The following is a 20,416-nucleotide window of genomic DNA, read 5'->3' as shown; positions in this document are numbered from 1 at the left end:
AAATGAAGTCCATTAAATTGACTGTTAACAAACTTATCCTTAACATCGACAAGGCGTTTTACATTTTTGTTTGGTAAGAAGTTCAACAATCAGATTAATCTTAAGACTATGATGACCAAACCACACACCCGAAGATGAGACGACAACGTCTCGGTTCGTCCTGGACCATTATCATAATCGATTTGATAATGGTCCAGGACGGACCGAAATGTCATCATCTTCTCATCTTCTGGTGTGTGGTTTGGTCATCTTCCCATCATTTTTATGGGTAATGTTAACATTGTCTATCTGATTTGATAATTTACTACCAAATAAACTGTGGAAGGTCTTTTCTATGTTTAGTGTAAGTTTATTGGTTGACATCCATGAGTGGACTTTTTTAATTCACTGTTGACAATATTATTTAGTGTGTGGGGGTAGGGGTGAGAATAGACAATGGTAGTATCGTCTGCAAATAGTATAGGTTTAAGAATGCTAGAAACATTTGGCACATCATTGATGTATATAAGAAATAGGAGAGTTCCCAAGATGCTGCCCTGTGGCACCCCCTATGTTCAAGTGAGTAAAGTAAGGACGGTTATGCTATTGATGACCACATGTACATGTCTGTCACTGAGATAGGAATATATATAGTCCAGAGCAATATAGTTTACCTCTTAAGAGTTAGAACAGCTTGTTGACAGAGCCCAAGTGCTCTGTCAACAAGAATTAGGACAGCTGCCTGTGAGATTTGTAGTAACATGTGTCTGGGTCTCTGGGATTTTTCTGGCAAGGTTTGTACCAATTGATGAAAAGAAGCTATTGAATTCAGTTGCAATATCTAAGTCTGTTGCAGGTGGTTAACCATCATTGGATAGTTTTATGTGATTGTTGTTTAGACTCTAGGATGTTAGAGATGGCTTTCCATGTACTTTTCATATTTCACTACACATAGAAATCACAATAGCGTGATGCATCAAATGAACAAATCCACAAGGGCCGTGACGAGGCCCTTGGATCCATGTCGTAGCTCAGTCGATTAAGGCAGTGTCTGGGATGCTCTCAGATGTAGGTTCAATCCACGTCACGGCCCTTGTGGATTTTTTTCATTTTCATATTTCCTTTTGCTTCTTTAAATCTATTCTCATAAAAGGAAGCTTTGGCTCTTCATATTATATTGATAAGCATTGATGAGTATTTCTTAACTTCTTTTGTAATTAGGCCAATTCTATGTTTTGTTTCATATTTGTGTTTCTTGTTAATTGCTTTAAGTATGCCACTTGTGAGCCAAAGGTTTAATCTTTTGGCAGTTTATATCCAATATGAATTTATATCCTGTGTATTGTTGAGTTCAGATTCCCAGTTTATATTGTGATGTGCATTTATGAGATTTCCTATCGCTGGTTTCCTAATTACTGGATTGCTAAATTAATTAAATTACTGTAATTTAATTAAAATTTGTATGCCTCCCAACCAGTTTAAAAGAGAGAGTGTAATAACAAAATTAATTCATAAATAAGTTTTATTTAGGTAAAAGTAATACAAATTTCAGAATTCAAAATCAAATTTTTATTCAGGAAAAGTACATACATAGATGATGAGTTACAAACATAATGTTGGATTTATACATAGAGCTAGTACATACAGTAACTAAATCCACTAATACACATAGCATTTTGGGCAAACATACAAGGTGAGTTACAAACAGAATGGTGGATTTCTAGTTTATATACAGGTAGTACATACTATGCCTAAAGCCACAAATACGCACAGCGTTTCGGGCAAGATGAAGAAAAAACACTTAGACTAAAACCTTAAAACTAATTGAGATCAAAAGCGTGAATTAAAAAATGAAAATTAAGAATGACAAAAATTATATGATGGAAGGACAGCAGAAATTGAAACAGAACAGCATAAGTAATTTTAACTAAATAAACAGAAGACTACAATTTTCTTCAAGTTTATATATGGCAGATATCAGCAGTTAAACTAGTTGATCATTAATCAATATTGTTAGTAAAAAGCAAAACATAAGTTGACATTTCGGGGGTATGGTAGGTTACATGGAGTTTATTAGGTAGCACTTGGTTTCTCTCTTAAGCTGATTGAGAGAGGTACAGCCTTTGAAATGACTGGGAAGATCATTCCACATTCTGGATCCCTTTATTTGCAGAGAATTTCAAGTTTGGATAAGTCTCACTCTTGGAATATCAAATAGGTACTTATTCACCTAGTTCTTGTAGAGGTTGAGCTTTGCTCTTTCGGCTTGCCTCTCAATTGTCAATCAACTGTAACTAACTACAAAATATTTTTTTTTCCCCACACACACAAACGCCCCAGGAAGCAACTCTTTAACAGCGTTCTTACTCCAAGGTACCTAATTTACTGCTAGGTAACGGGTGCATCAGGGTGAAAGAAACTTTCCCCATTTGTTTCTGCCTGGTCCGGGAATTGAACCCGGGCCACAGAATTACGAGTCCTTCGCGGTGTCCGTTCGGCTACCAGACCCCCCCTGGATCTTGAAACCACACAAGAAACAAGATTTGTTTCTGATGTGGTGCCCATGGGTTCTGTTACAACCTTCTGGGAAGCGTTTAAGGTCAGGATTGGGATTACAGTTCACGGTTTTAAATATATAGAGTATACTTGAGAGGATGTGCAGTGACTTATTATCTTACATATTCAATGATTTAAGTGGGTCGAGTGCAGCCTGGGGGCCAGGGTTTGTTATTATTCCAATAGCAGATTTGTGTTGAGTAATTAGCAGACGTAGATGATTTTGGGTTGTAGAACCCCCAAGCACAGATACCATAATTGAGATAAGGATAGATAAGAGTAATAGAGCATCACCAGGGCAAGGTGAGGTACATAGTATCTGATTTTAGAGAGAATGCCAACTTTTTTAGCTATATTTTGAATGTGTCCCTGAAAATTCAGCTTGTTATCAATGAGAACACCAAGGATCGAATTTAATTACCATCTACTGTGTTACTAATTTTGATATTGTTAATTCTTAGATTAATTTGAAATGAGGATTTATTATCACACAAAATATAGAAAGTTTTGTCAATGTTAAAGATGAGTTTGTTAGCAGTTAGCCAAAGATGAACTTAATTAGTTCAATATTCACTGAATCATTTAAAATAAGAGGGTTAGAACTGGAGAAAATGAAGAGTGTGTCATTAGCAAATAAAACTGCTTTGAGATGTTGAGAGGCATTTGGAACGTCATTAATGTAGATGAGAAGAAATGTGTGAGTATGTACATGAAAGAGAATGTAGACTAAGCAATATTTACTTAATATTATATAATTAATATCATATAATCAATACCATGTAACTAATTTCACTCACATTTTTCCTAATAATAAGTTTGTTACTCTAATGTTATATTTCTATTTATTACAATTTATGTCCTTTCTTCATGTGTCATCTAATTCTTGCATTTCTTTGATAAAGTGTTTATTCATGTCCTTTGTTTATTCTTGTTTCCTTGAATAAAGGAAATCTCCTTTCCTTGTGATCCTTGTTTATTTTTAGTGTTGCCCTCATTAACCATAACTTATACTATATTACTCTTATGATCTGTTAAGTTCCAAGAAAATGTTAAGAGAAAAAGTCCAGTTTTTTTCCTAAATTACACCTTAGTATTTCCATTGTATTGGTAATGTAAATAAAGTACTGTACTGTTCCTAGAACTACTGACTCATTACGTAATGTCAGTCTATGCCAGTCATTATTTATCACCTTTTTATTGTATTCATTTGTGTTTTCTTGAAATTATTCATTTTTGTTAGCTTACTTCTCTTTTTAGTATTATGTGTTTACCCCGTCACACCTTTAATAAAATTTTCTTCTAAATTATTGCAAGTTTTGTGGAAAACGCTTTACGTAATAATGGCTTCATGAGTTTTTGTAACTCCTGTCCCCACAATTGTATATTACTCATATGTTCTTGTACACACATTATTTTGAATACAAATTTAAATATTTAAAATTTTTAATTTAATGATGTCCTGAAAATGATGTTACACCCTCTTCTTCCTACTCACGGCATCCTTTAAAACAAAATTTCCCCGGCTTTTGTTCCTCCTGCTATTTCTACTGCTACTTCTCATGCTGATCCGGCTACTGCTGTTCCTCCTGCTACTTCTTATACTGATCCGGCTACTGCTGTTCCTCCTGCTATTTAAGAACATAAGAACAAAGGTAACTGCAGAAGGCCTATTGGCCCATACGAGGCAGGTCCTATTTATACCCACCCAATCCCACTCATATACATGTCCAACCCATGCTTGAAACAATCGAGGGACCCCATCTGAACTACGTTCGTGGTAATTGGTTCTACAAATCAACAACCCTGTTACCAACTGCTACTTCTCATGCTGATCCAGCTACTGTTGTTTCTACAATTACACCCCTCTGCTGCTGCTTGCTGCACTACACTGGACCTTAACTCCTCATAATTACCTTAGCTTGCTGCACTACACTGGACCTCAACTCCTCATAATTACCTTAGCTTGCTGCACTACACTGGACCTCAACTTTCATAATTACCTTAGCTTGCTGTATTACACTGGACCTCAACTCCTCATAATTACCTTACCTTGGTACACTACACTGGACCTCAACTCCTCATAATTACCTTAGCTTGCTGCACTACACTGGACCTCAACTCCTCAAAATTACCTTAGCTTGCAGTACTACACTGGACCTCAACTCCTTATAATTACCTTAGCTTGATGCACTACACTGGACCTCAACTCCTTATAATTACCTTTGCTTCCTACACTACACTGGACCTCAACTTCTCATAATTACATTTGCTTTCTACACTACACTGGACCTCAACTTCTCATAATTACCTTAGCTTGCTGCACTACACTGGACCTCAACTCCTCATAATTACCTTAGCTTGCTGCACTACACTGGACCTCAACTCCTTATAATTACCTTAGCTTGATGCACTACACTGGACCTCAACTCCTTATAATTACCTTTGCTTTCTACACTACACTGGACCTCAACTCCTCATAATTACCTTTGCTTTCTACACTACACTGGACCTCAACTCCTCATAATTACCTTAGCTTGCTGCACTACACTGGACCTCAACTTCTCATAATTACCTTAGCTTGCTGCACTACACTGGACCTCAACTCCTCATAATTACCTTTACTTTCTACACTACACTGGACCTCAACTCCTCATAATTACCTTAGCTTGCTGCACCACACTGGACCTCAACTCCTGATAATTACCTTAGCTTGCTGCACTACACTGGACCTCAACTCATAATTACCTTAGCTTGCTGCACTACACTAGGCCTGAACTCATAATTACCTTAGCTTGCTACACTACACTGGACCTCAACTCCTCATAATTACCTTAGCTTGCTACACTACACTGGACCTCAACTTCTCATAATTACCTTAGCTTGCTGCATTACACTGGACTTCAACTTCTCATAATTACCTTAGCTTGGTACACTACACTGGACCTCAACTCCTCATAATTACCTTAGCTTGCTGCACAGCACTGGACCTCAACTCCTCATAATTACCTTAGCTTGCTGCACTACACTGGACCTCAACTCCTCATAATTATCTTAGCTTGCTACATTTCACTGGACATCAACTCCTCATAATTACCTTAGCTTGCTGCACTACACTGGACCTCAGCTTCTCATAATTACCTTAGCTTGCTGCATTACACTGGACCTCAACTCCTCATAATTACCTTAGCTTGCTGCACTACACTGGACCTCAACTTTCATTATTACTTAAGCTTGCTGCATTACACTGGACCTCAACTCCTTATAATTACCTTAGCTTGATGCACTACACTGGACCTCAACTCCTCATAATTACTTTAGCTTGCTACACTACACTGGACCTCAACTCCTCATAATTACCTTAGCTTGCTGCACTACACTGGACCTCAACTCCTTATAATTACCTTAGCTTGATGCACTACACTGGACCTCAACTCCTTATAATTATCTTTGCTTCCTACACTACACTGGACCTCAACTCCTCATAATTACCTTTGCTTTCTACACTACACTGGACCTCAACTCCTCATAATTACCTTAGCTTGCTGCACTACACTGGACCTCAACTTGCATAATTACTTAAGCTTGCTGCATTACACTGGACCTCAACTCCTCATAATTACCTTACCTTGGTACACTACACTGGACCTCAACTCCTTATAATTACCTTAGCTTGATGCACTACACTGGACCTCAACTCCTCATTATTACTTTAGCTTGCTACACTACACTGGACCTCAACTCCTCATAATTACCTTAGCTTGCTGCACTACACTGGACCTCAACTCCTTATAATTACCTTAGCTTGATGCACTACACTGGACCTCAACTCCTTATAATTACCTTTGCTTCCTACACTACACTGGACCTCAACTTCTCATAATTACATTTGCTTTCTACACTACACTGGACCTCAACTTCTCATAATTACCTTAGCTTGCTGCATTACACTGGACCTCAACTTCTCATAATTACCTTAGCTTGCTGCACTACACTGGACCTCAACTCCTCATAATTACCTTAACGTGCTGCACTACACTGGACCTCAACTCCTCATAATTACCTTAGCTTGCTGCACTACAATGGACCTCAACTCCTCATAATTACCTTAGCGTGCTGCACTGCACTGGACCTCAACTCCTCATAATTACCTTAGCGTGCTGCACTAAACTGGACCTCAACTCCTCATAATTACCTTTGCTTGCTGCACTACACTGGACCTCAACTCTTCATAATTACCTTAGCTTGCTGCACTATACTGGAACTCCCCTCATAATTACCTTAGCTTGCTGCACTACACTGGACCTCAACTCCTCATAATTACCTTAGCTTGCTGCACTACACTGGACCTCAACTCCTCATAATTACATTAGCGTGCTGCACTACACTGGACCTCAACTCCTCATAATTACCTTAGCTTGTTGCACTACACTGGACCTCAACTCCTCATAATTACCTTAGCTTGCTACACTATACTGGACCTCAACTCCTCATAATTACCTTAGCTTGCTGCACTATACTGGACCTCAACTGCTCATAATTACCTTAGCTTGCTGCACTACACTGGACCTCAACTAATCATAATTACCTTAGCTTGCTGCATTACACTGGACCTCAACTCCTCATAATTTCCTCAGCTTGCTGCACTACACTGGACCTCAACTCCTCATAATTACCTTAGCTTGCTGCACTACACTGGACCTCAACTCCTCATAATTATCTTAGCTTGCTACATTTCACTGGACATCAACTCCTCATAATTACCTTAGCTTGCTGCACTACACTGGACCTCAACTTCTCATAATTACCTTAGCTTGCTGCATTACACTGGACCTCAACTCCTCATAAATACCTTAGCTTGCTGGACTACACTGGACCTCAACTTTCATAATTACTTAAGCTTGCTGCATTACACTGGACCTCAACTCCTCATAATTACCTTACCTTGGTACATTACACTGGACCTCAACTCCTTATAATTACCTTAGCTTGATGCACTACACTGGACCTCAACTCCTCATAATTATTTTAGCTTGCTACACTACACTGGACCTCAACTCCTCATAATTACCTTAGCTTGCTGCACTACACTGGACCTCAACTCCTTATAATTACCTTAGCTTGATGCACTAAACTGGACCTCAACTCCTTATAATTACCTTTGCTTCCTACACTACAATGGACCTCAACTTCTCATAATTACATTTGCTTTCTGCACTACACTGGACCTCAACTTCTCATAATTACCTTAGCTTGCTGCATTACACTGGACCTCAACTTCTCATAATTACCTTAGCTTGCTGCACTACACTGGACCTCAGCTCCTCATAATTACCTTTGCTTTCTACACTACACTGGACCTCAACTCCTCATAATTACCTTAGCTTGCTGCACTACACTGGACCTCAACTCCTCATAATTAACTTAGCTTGCTGCACTACACTGGACCTCAACTCATAATTACCTTAGCTTGCTGCACTACACTAGGCCTGAACTCATTATTACCTTAGCTTGCTACAGTACACTGGATCTCAACTTCTCATAATTACCTTAGCTTGCAGCACTACACTGGACCTCAACTCCTCATAATTACCTTAGCTTGCTGCACTACACTGGACCTCAACTCCCTATAATTACTTTAGCTTGCTACACTACACTGGACCTCAACTTCTCATAATTACCTTAGCTTGGTACATTACACTGGACCTCAACTCCTCATAATTACCTTAGCTTGGTACACTACACTGGACCTCAACTCCTCATAATTACCTTAGCTTGGTACACTACACTGGACCACAACTCCTCATAATTTCCTTAGCTTGCTGCACTACACTGGACCTCAACTCCTCATAATTACCTTAGCTTGCTGCACTACACTGGACCACAACTCCTCATAATTTCCTTAGCTTGCTGCACTACACTGGACCTCAACTCCTCATAATTACCTTAGCTTGCTGCACTACACTGGACCTCAACTCCTTATAATTACCTTTGCTTCCTACACTACACTGGACCTCAACTTCTCATAATTACCTTTGCTTTCTACACTACACTGGACGTCAACTTCTCATAATTACCTTTGCTTGCTGCATTACACTGGATCTCAACTTCTCATAATTACCTTAGCTTGCTGCACTACACTGGACCACAACTCCTCATAATTTCCTTAGCTTGCTGCACTACACTGGACCTCAACTCCTCATAATTACCTTAGCTTGTTGCACTACACTGGACCTCAACTTCTCATAATTACCTTAGCTTGCTGCTCTACACTGGACCTCAACTCCTCATAATTACCTTAGCGTGCTGCACTACACTGGACCTCAACTCCTCATAATTACCTTAGCTTGCTGCATTACACTGGACCTCAACTCCTCATAATTTCCTCAGCTTGCTGCACTACACTGGACCTCAACTCCTCATAATTACCTTAGCTTGCTGCACTACACTGGACCTCAACTCCTCATAATTATCTTAGCTTGCTACATTTCACTGGACATCAACTCCTCATAATTACCTTAGTTGCTGCACTACAGTGGACCTCAACTTTTCATAATTACCTTAGCTTGCTGCATTACACTGGACCTCAACTCCTCATAATTACCTTAGCTTGCTGCACTACACTGGACCTCAACTCCTCATAATTACCTTAGCTTGCTACACTATACTGGACCTCAACTCCTCATAATTACCTTAGCTTGCTGCACTATACTGGACCTCAACTCCTCATAATTACCTTAGCTTGTTGCACTACACTGGACCTCAACTAATCATAATTACCTTAGCTTGCTGCATTACACTGGACCTCAACTCCTCATAATTTCCTCAGCTTGCTGCACTACACTGGACCTCAACTCCTCATAATTACCTTAGCTTGCTGCACTACACTGGACCTCAACTCCTCATAACTATCTTAGCTTGCTACATTTCACTGGACATCAACTCCTCATAATTACCTTAGCTTGCTGCACTACACTGGACCTCAACTTCTCATAATTTCCTTAGCTTGCTGCATTACACTGGACCTCAACTCCTCATAATTACCTTAGCTTGCTGCACTACACTGGACCTCAACTTTCATAATTACTTAAGCTTGCTGCATTACACTGGACCCCAACTCCTCATAATTACCTTACCTTGGTACACTACACTGGACCTCAACTCCTTATAATTACCTAAGCTTGATGCACTACACTGGACCTCAACTCCTCATAATTACTTTAGCTTGCTACACTACACTGGACCACAACTCATCATAATTACCTTAGCTTGCTGCACTACACTGGACCTCAACTCCTTATAATTACCTTAGCTTGATGCACTAAACTGGACCTCAACTCCTTATAATTACCTTTGCTTCCTACACTGCACTGGACCTCAACTTCTCATAATTACATTTGCTTTCTGCACTACACTGGACCTCAACTTCTCATAATTACCTTAGCTTGCTGCATTACACTGGACCTCAACTTCTTATAATTACCTTAGATTGCTGCACTACACTGGACCTCAACTCCTCATAATTACCTTAGCTTGCTGCACTACACTGGACCTCAACTCCCTATAATTACTTTAGCTTGCTACACTACACTGGACCTCAACTTCTCATAATTACCTTAGCTTGGTACACTACACTGGACCTCAACTCCTCATAATTACCTTAGCTTGGTACATTACACTGGACCTCAACTCCTCATAATTACCTTAGCTTGGTACACTACACTGGACCTCAACTCCTCATAATTACCTTAGCTTGGTACACTACACTGGACCACAACTCCTCATAATTACCTTAGCTTGCTGCACTACACTGGACCTCAACTCCTCATAATTACCTTAGCTTGCTGCTACTACACTGGACCACAACTCCTCATAATTTACCTTAGCTTGCTGCACTACACTGGACCTCAACTCCTCATAATTACCTTAGCTTGCTGCACTACACTGGACCACAACTCCTCATAATTTACCTTAGCTTGCTGCACTACACTGGACCTCAACTCCTTCATAATTACCTTAGCTTGCTGCACTAGCACTGGACCTCAACTCGTCATAATTACCTTAGCTTGCTGCACTACACTGGACTTCAACTCCTCATAATTACCTTAGCTTGCTGCACTACACTGGACCTCAACTCCTTATAATTACCTTTAGCTTCCTACACTACACTGGACCTCAACTTCTCATAATTACCTTAGCTTTCTACACTACACTGGACGTCAACTTCCTCATAATTACCTTAGCTTGCTGCATTACACTGGATCTCAACTACTCATAATTACCTTAGCTTGCTGCACTACACTGGACCACAACTCCTCATAATTTCCTTAGATTGCTGCACTACACTGGACCTCAACTCCTCATAATTACCTTAGCTTGTTGCACTACACTGGACCTCAACTTCTCATAATTACCTTAGCTTGCTGCTCTACACTGGACCTCAACTCCTCATAATTACCTTAGCGTGCTGCACTACACTGGACCTCAACTCCTCATAATTACCTTAGCTTGCTGCATTACACTGGACCTCAACTCCTCATAATTTCCTCAGCTTGCTGCACTACACTAGACCTCAACTCCTCATAATTACCTTAGCTTGCTGCACTACACTGGACCTCAACTCCTCATAATTATCTTAGCTTGCTTCATTTCACTGGACATCAACTCCTCATAATTACCTTAGTTGCTGCACTACACTGGACCTCAACTTCTCATAGTTACCTTAGCTTGCTGCATTACACTGGACCTCAACTCCTCATAATTACCTTAGCTTGCTGCACTACACTGGACCTCAACTTTCATTATTACTTAAGCTTGCTGCATTACACTGAACCTCAACTCCTTATAATTACCTTAGCTTGATGCACTACACTGGACCTCAACTCCTCATAATTACTTTAGCTTGCTACACTACACTGGACCTCAACTCCTCATAATTACCTAAGCGTGCTGCACTACACTGGACCTCAACTCCTTATAATTACCTTAGCTTGATGCACTACACTGGACCTCAACTCCTCATAATTACCTTTGCTTTCTACACTACACTGGACCTCAACTCCTCATAATTACCCTAGCTTGCTGCACTACACTGGACCTCAACTTTCATAATTACTTAAGCTTGCTGCATTATACTGGACCTCAACTCCTCATAATTACCTTACCTTGGTACACTACACTGGACCTCAACTCCTTATAATTACCTTAGCTTGATGCACTACACTGGACCTCAACTCCTCATAATTACTTTAGCTTGCTACACTACACTGGACCTCAAGTCCTCATAATTACCTTAGCTTGCTGCACTACACTGGACCTCAACTCCTTATAATTACCTTAGCTTGATGCACTACACTGGACCTCAACTCCTTATAATTACCTTTGCTTCCTACACTACAATGGACCTCAACTTCTCATAATTACATTTGCTTTCTACACTACACTGGACCTCAACTTCTCATAATTACCTTAGCTTGCTGCATTACACTGGACCTCAACTTCTCATAATTACCTTAGCTGGCTGCACTACACTGGACCTCAACTGCTCATAATTACCTTTGCTTTCTAAACTACATTGGACCTCAACTCCTCATAATTACCTTAGCTTGCTGCAATACACTGGACCTCAACTCCTGATAATTACCTTAGCTTGCTGCACTACACTGGACCTCAACTCATAATTACCTTAGCTTGCTGAACTACACTAGGCCTGAACTCATAATTACCTTAAATTGCTACAGTACACTGGATCTCAACTTCTCATAATTACCTTAGCTTGCTGCATTACACTGGACCTCAACTCCTCATAATTACCTTAGCTTGCTGCACTACACTGGACCTCAACTCCCTATAATTACTTTAGCTTGCTACAATACACTGGACCTCAACTTCTCATAATTACCTTAGCTTGGTACACTACACTGGACCTCAACTCCTCATAATTACCTTAACTTGGTACATTACACTGGACCTCAACTCCTCATAATTACCTTAGCTTGGTACACTACACTGGACCTCAACTCCTCATAATTACCTTAGCTTGGTACACTACACTGGACCACAACTCCTCATAATTTCCTTAGCTTGCTGCACTACACTGGACCTCAACTCCTCATAATTACCTTAGCTTGCTGCACAGCACTGGACCTCAACTCCTCATAATTACCTTAGCTTGCTGCACTACACTAGACCTCAACTCCTCATAATTACCTTAGCTTGCTTCACTACACTGGACCTCAACTCCTTATAATTACCTTTGCTTCCTACACTACACTGGACCTCAACTTCTCATAATTACCTTTGCTTTCTACACTACACTGGACCTCAACTTCTCATAATTACCTTAGCTTGCTGCATTACAATGGATCTCAACTTCTCATAATTACCTTAGCTTGCTGCACTACACTGGACCTCAACTTCTCATAATTACCTTAGCTTGCTGCTCTACACTGGACCTCAACTCCTCATAATTACCTTAGCGTGCTGCACTACACTGGACCTCAACTCCTCATAATTACCTTAGCTTGCTGCACTACACTGGACCTCAACTCCTCATAATTACCTTAGCTTGCTGCACTACACAGGACCTCAACTCCTCATAATTACCTTAGCTTGCTGCACTACACTGGACCTCAACTCCTCATAATTACCTTAGCTTGCTGCACTACACTAGACCTCAACTCCTCATAATTACCTTAGCTTGCTGCACTACACTGGACCTCAACTCCTCATAATTACCTTAGCTTGCTGCACTACACTGGACCTCAACTCCCTATAATTACTTTAGCTTGCTACACTACACTGGACCTCAACATCTCATAATTACCTTGGCTTGGTACATTACACTGGACCTCAACTCCTCATAATTACCTTAGCTTGGTACACTACACTGGACCTCAACTCCTCATAATTACCTTAGCTTGGTACACTACACTGGACCACAACTCCTCATAATTTCCTTAGCTTGCTGCACTACACTGGACCTCAACTCCTCATAATTACCTTAGCTTGCTGCACTACACTGGACCACAACTCCTCATAATTTCGTTAGCTTGCTGCACTACACTGGACCTCAACTCCTCATAATTACCTTAGCTTGCTGCACTACACTGGACCTCAACTCCTTATAATTACCTTTGCTTCCTACACTACACTGGACCTCAACTTCTCATAATTACCTTTGCTTTCTACACTACACTGGACGTCAACTTCTCATAATTACCTTTGCTTGCTGCATTACACTGGATCTCAACTTCTCATAATTACCTTAGCTTGCTGCACTACACTGGACCACAACTCCTCATAATTTCCTTAGCTTGCTGCACTACACTGGACCTCAACTCCTCATAATTACCTTAGCGTGCTGCACTACACTGGACCTCAACTCCTCATAATTACCTTAGCTTGCTGCACTACACTGGTCCTCAACTCCTCATAATTACCTTAGCTTGCTGCACTACACTGGACCTCAACTCCTCATAATTACCTTAGCTTGCTGCACTACACTGGACCTCAACTCCTCATAATTACCTTAGCTTGCTGCACTACACTAGACCTCAACTCCTCATAATTACCTTAGCTTGCTGCACTACACTGGACCTCAACTCCTCATAATTACCTTAGCTTGCTGCACTACACTGGACCTCAACTCCCTATAATTACTTTAGCTTGCTACACTACACTGGACCTCAACTTCTCATAATTACCTTAGCTTGGTACATTACACTGGACCTCAACTCCTCATAATTACCTTAGCTTGGTACACTACACTGGACCTCAACTCCTCATAATTACCTTAGCTTGGTACACTACACTGAACCACAACTCCTCATAATTTCCTTAGCTTGCTGCACTACACTGGACCTCAACTCCTCATAATTACCTTAGCTTGCTGCACTACACTGGACCACAACTCCTCATAATTTCCTTAGCTTGCTGCACTACACTGGACCTCAACTCCTCATAATTACCTTAGCTTGGTGCACTACACTGGACCTCAACTCCTTATAATTACCTTTGCTTCCTACACTACACTGGACCTCAACTTCTCATAATTACCTTTGCTTTCTACACTACACTGGACGTCAACTTCTCATAATTACCTTTGCTTGCTGCATTACACTGGATCTCAACTTCTCATAATTACCTTAGCTTGCTGCACTACACTGGACCACAACTCCTCATAATTTCCTTAGCTTGCTGCACTACACTGGACCTCAACTCCTCATAATTACCTTAGCTTGTTGCACTACACTGGACCTCAACTTCTCATAATTACCTTAGCTTGCTGCTCTACACTGGACCTCAACTCCTCATAATTACCTTAGCGTGCTGCACTACACTGGACCTCAACTCCTCATAATTACCTTAGCTTGCTGCATTACACTGGACCTCAACTCCTCATAATTTCCTCAGCTTGCTGCACTACACTGGACCTCAACTCCTCATAATTACCTTAGCTTGCTGCACTACACTGGACCTCAACTCCTCATAATTATCTTAGCTTGCTACATTTCACTGGACATCAACTCCTCATAATTACCTTAGTTGCTGCACTACAGTGGACCTCAACTTTTCATAATTACCTTAGCTTGCTGCATTACACTGGACCTCAACTCCTCATAATTACCTAAGCTTGCTGCACTACACTGGACCTCAACTCCTCATAATTACCTTAGCTTGCTACACTATACTGGACCTCAACTCCTCATAATTACCTTAGCTTGCTGCACTATACTGGACCTCAACTCCTCATAATTACCTTAGCTTGCTGCACTACACTGGACCTCAACTAATCATAATTACCTTAGCTTGCTGCATTACACTGGACCTCAACTCCTCATAATTTCCTCAGCTTGCTGCACTACACTGGACCTCAACTCCTCATAATTACCTTAGCTTGCTGCACTACACTGGACCTCAACTCCTCATAATTATCTTAGCTTGCTACATTTCACTGGACATCAACTCCTCATAATTACCTTAGCTTGCTGCACTACACTGGACCTCAACTTCTTATAATTACCTTAGCTTGCTGCATTACACTGGACCTCAACTCCTCATAATTACCTTAGCTTGCTGCACTACACTGGACCGCAACTTTCATAATTACTTAAGCTTGCTGCATTACACTGGACCCCAACTCCTCATAATTACCTTACCTTGGTACACTACACTGGACCTCAACTCCTTATAATTACCTTAGCTTGATGCACTACACTGGACCTCAACTCCTCATAATTACTTTAGCTTGCTACACTACACTGGACCTCAACTCATCATAATTACCTTAGCTTGCTGCACTACACTGGACCTCAACTCCTTATAATTACCTTAGCTTGATGCACTAAACTGGACCTCAACTCCTTATAATTACCTTTGCTTCCTACACTGCACTGGACCTCAACTTCTCATAATTACATTTGCTTTCTGCACTACACTGGACCTCAACTTCTCATAATTACCTTAGCTTGCTGCATTACACCGGACCTCAACTTCTCATAATTACCTTAGCTTGCTGCACTACACTGGACCTCAACTCCTCATAATTACCTTAGCTTGCTGCACTACACTGGACCTCAACTCCCTATAATTACTTTAGCTTGCTACACTACACTGGACCTCAACTTCTCATAATTACCTTAGCTTGGTACACTACACTGGACCTCAACTCCTCATAATTACCTTAGCTTGGTACATTACAGTGGACCTCAACTCCTCATAATTACCTTAGCTTGGTACACTACACTGGACCTCAACTCCTCATAATTAACTTAGCTTGGTACACTACACTGGACCACAACTCCTCATAATTTCCTTAGCTTGCTGCACTACACTGGACCTCAACTCCTCATAATTACCTTAGCTTGCTGCACTACACTGGACCACAACTCCTCATAATTTCCTTAGCTTGCTGCACTACACTGGACCTCAACTCCTCATAATTACCTTAGCTTGCTGCACAGCACTGGACCACAACTCCTCATAATTTCCTTAGCTTGCTGCACTACACTGGACCTCAACTCCTCATAATTACCTTAGCTTGCTGCACAGCACTGGACCTCAACTCGTCATAATTACCTTAGCTTGCTGCACTACACTGGACTTCAACTCCTCATAATTACCTTAGCTTGCTGCACTACACTGGACCTCAACTCCTTATAATTACCTTTGCTTCCTACACTACACTGGACCTCAACTTCTCATAATTACCTTTGCTTTCTACACTACACTGGACGTCAACTTCTCATAATTACCTTTGCTTGCTGCATTACACTGGATCTCAACTTCTCATAATTACCTTAGCTTGCTGCACTACACTGGACCACAACTCCTCATAATTTCCTTAGCTTGCTGCACTACACTGGACCTCAACTCCTCATAATTACCTTAGCTTGTTGCACTACACTGGACCTCAACTTCTCATAATTACCTTAGCTTGCTGCTCTACACTGGACCTCAACTCCTCATAATTACCTTAGCGTGCTGCACTACACTGGACCTCAACTCCTCATAATTACCTTAGCTTGCTGCATTACACTGGACCTCAACTCCTCATAATTTCCTCAGCTTGCTGCACTACACTGGACCTCAACTCCTCATAATTACCTTAGCTTGCTGCACTACACTGGACCTCAACTCCTCATAATTATCTTAGCTTGCTTCATTTCACTGGACATCAACTCCTCATAATTACCTTAGTTGCTGCACTACACTGGACCTCAACTTCTCATAGTTACCTTAGCTTGCTGCATTACACTGGACCTCAACTCCTCATAATTACCTTAGCTTGCTGCACTACACTGGACCTCAACTTTCATTATTACTTAAGCTTGCTGCATTACACTGAACCTCAACTCCTTATAATTACCTTAGCTTGATGCACTACACTGGACCTCAACTCCTCATAATTACTTTAGCTTGCTACACTACACTGGACCTCAACTCCTCATAATTACCTAAGCGTGCTGCACTACACTGGACCTCAACTCCTTATAATTACCTTAGCTTGATGCACTACACTGGACCTCAACTCCTCATAATTACCTTTGCTTTCTACACTACACTGGACCTCAACTCCTCATAATTACCCTAGCTTGCTGCACTACACTGGACCTCAACTTTCATAATTACTTAAGCTTGCTGCATTATACTGGACCTCAACTCCTCATAATTACCTTACCTTGGTACACTACACTGGACCTCAACTCCTTATAATTACCTTAGCTTGATGCACTACACTGGACCTCAACTCCTCATAATTATTTTAGCTTGCTACACTACACTGGACCTCAAGTCCTCATAATTACCTTAGCTTGCTGCACTACACTGGACCTCAACTCCTTATAATTACCTTAGCTTGATGCACTACACTGGACCTCAACTCCTTATAATTACCTTTGCTTCCTACACTACACTGGACCTCAACTTCTCATAATTACATTTGCTTTCTACACTACACTGGACCTCAACTTCTCATAATTACCTTAGCTTGCTGCATTACACTGGACCTCAACTTCTCATAATTACCTTAGCTGGCTGCACTACACTGGACCTCAACTGCTCATAATTACCTTTGCTTTCTAAACTACATTGGACCTCAACTCCTCATAATTACCTTAGCTTGCTGCACTACACTGGACCTCAACTCCTGATAATTACCTTAGCTTGCTGCACTACACTGGACCTCAACTCATAATTACCTTAGCTTGCTGAACTACACTAGGCCTGAACTCATAATTACCTTAAATTGCTACAGTACACTGGATCTCAACTTCTCATAATTACCTTAGCTTGCTGCATTACACTGGACCTCAACTCCTCATAATTACCTTAGCTTGCTGCACTACACTGGACCTCAACTCCCTATAATTACTTTAGCTTGCTACACTACACTGGACCTCAACTTCTCATAATTACCTTAGCTTGGTACACTACACTGGACCTCAACTCCTCATAATTACCTTAACTTGGTACATTACACTGGACCTCAACTCCTCATAATTACCTTAGCTTGGTACACTACACTGGACCTCAACTCCTCATAATTACCTTAGCTTGGTACACTACACTGGACCACAACTCCTCATAATTTCCTTAGCTTGCTGCACTACACTGGACCTCAACTCCTCATAATTACCTTAGCTTGCTGCACAGCACTGGACCTCAACTCCTCATAATTACCTTAGCTTGCTGCACTACACTAGACCTCAACTCCTCATAATTACCTTAGCTTGCTTCACTACACTGGACCTCAACTCCTTATAATTACCTTTGCTTCCTACACTACACTGGACCTCAACTTCTCATAATTACCTTTGCTTTCTACACTACACTGGACCTCAACTTCTCATAATTACCTTAGCTTGCTGCATTACACTGGATCTCAACTTCTCATAATTACCTTAGCTTGCTGCACTACACTGGACCTCAACTTCTCATAATTACCTTAGCTTGCTGCTCTACACTGGACCTCAACTCCTCATAATTACCTTAGCGTGCTGCACTACACTGGACCTCAACTCCTCATAATTACCTTAGCTTGCTGCACTACACTGGACCTCAACTCCTCATAATTACCTTAGCTTGCTGCACTACACTGGACCTCAACTCCTCATAATTACCTTAGCTTGCTGCACTACACTAGACCTCAACTCCTCATAATTACCTTAGCTTGCTGCACTACACTGGACCTCAACTCCTCATAATTACCTTAGCTTGCTGCACTACACTGGGCCTCAACTCCTCATAATTACTTTAGGTTGCTGCACTACACTGGACCTCAACTTCTCATAATAACCTTAGCTTGCTGCATTACACTGGATCTCAACTCCTCATAATTACCTTAGTTTGCTGCACTACACTGGACCTCAACTCCTCATAATTACCTTTGCTTGCTGCACTACACTGGACCTCAACACCTCATAATTACCTTAGCTTGCTGCACTATACTGGACCTCAACTCATAATTACCTTAGCTTGCTGCACTACGCTGGACCTCAACTCCTCATAATTACCTTAGCTTGCTGCACTACACTGGACCTCAACTCCTCATAATTACCTTAGCGTGCTGCACTACACTGGACCTCAACTCCTCATAATTACCTTAGCGTGCTGCACTACACTGGACCTCAACTCCTCATAATTACCTTAGCTTGCTGCACTACACTGGGCCTCAACTCCTCATAATTACCTTAGCTTGCTGCACTACACTGGACCTCAACTCCTTATAATTACCTTTGCTTCCTACACTACACTGGACCTCAACTTCTGATAATTACCTTTGCTTTCTACACTACACTGGACGTCAACTTCTCATAATTACCTTTGCTTGCTGCACTACACTGGACCTCAACTCCTCATAATTACCTTAGCGTGCTGCACTACACTGGACCTCAACTCCTCATAATTACCTTAGCGTGCTGCACTACACTGGACCTCAACTCCTCATAATTACCTTAGCTTGCTGCACTACACTGGACCTCAACTCCTCATAATTACCTTAGCTTGCTGCACTACACTGGACCTCAACTCCTCATAATTATCTTAGCTTGCTTCATTTCACTGGACATCAACTCCTCATAATTACCTTAGTTGCTGCACTACACTGGACCTCAACTTCTCATAGTTACCTTAGGTTGCTGCATTACACTGGACCTCAACTCCTCATAATTACCTTAGCTTGCTGCACTACACTGGACCTCAACTTTCATTATTACTTAAGCTTGCTGCATTACACTGGACCTCAACTCCTTATAATTACCTTAGCTTGATGCACTACACTGGACCTCAACTCCTCATAATTGCTTTAGCTTGCTACACTGCACTGGACCTCAACTCCTCATAATTACCTAAGCTTGCTGCACTACACTGGACCTCAACTCCT

This window comes from Procambarus clarkii, chromosome 6 (assembly GCF_040958095.1).
Source record: "Procambarus clarkii isolate CNS0578487 chromosome 6, FALCON_Pclarkii_2.0, whole genome shotgun sequence".
Lineage (NCBI taxonomy): Eukaryota > Metazoa > Arthropoda > Malacostraca > Decapoda > Cambaridae > Procambarus > Procambarus clarkii.
This window is presented reverse-complemented; position numbering follows the sequence as displayed.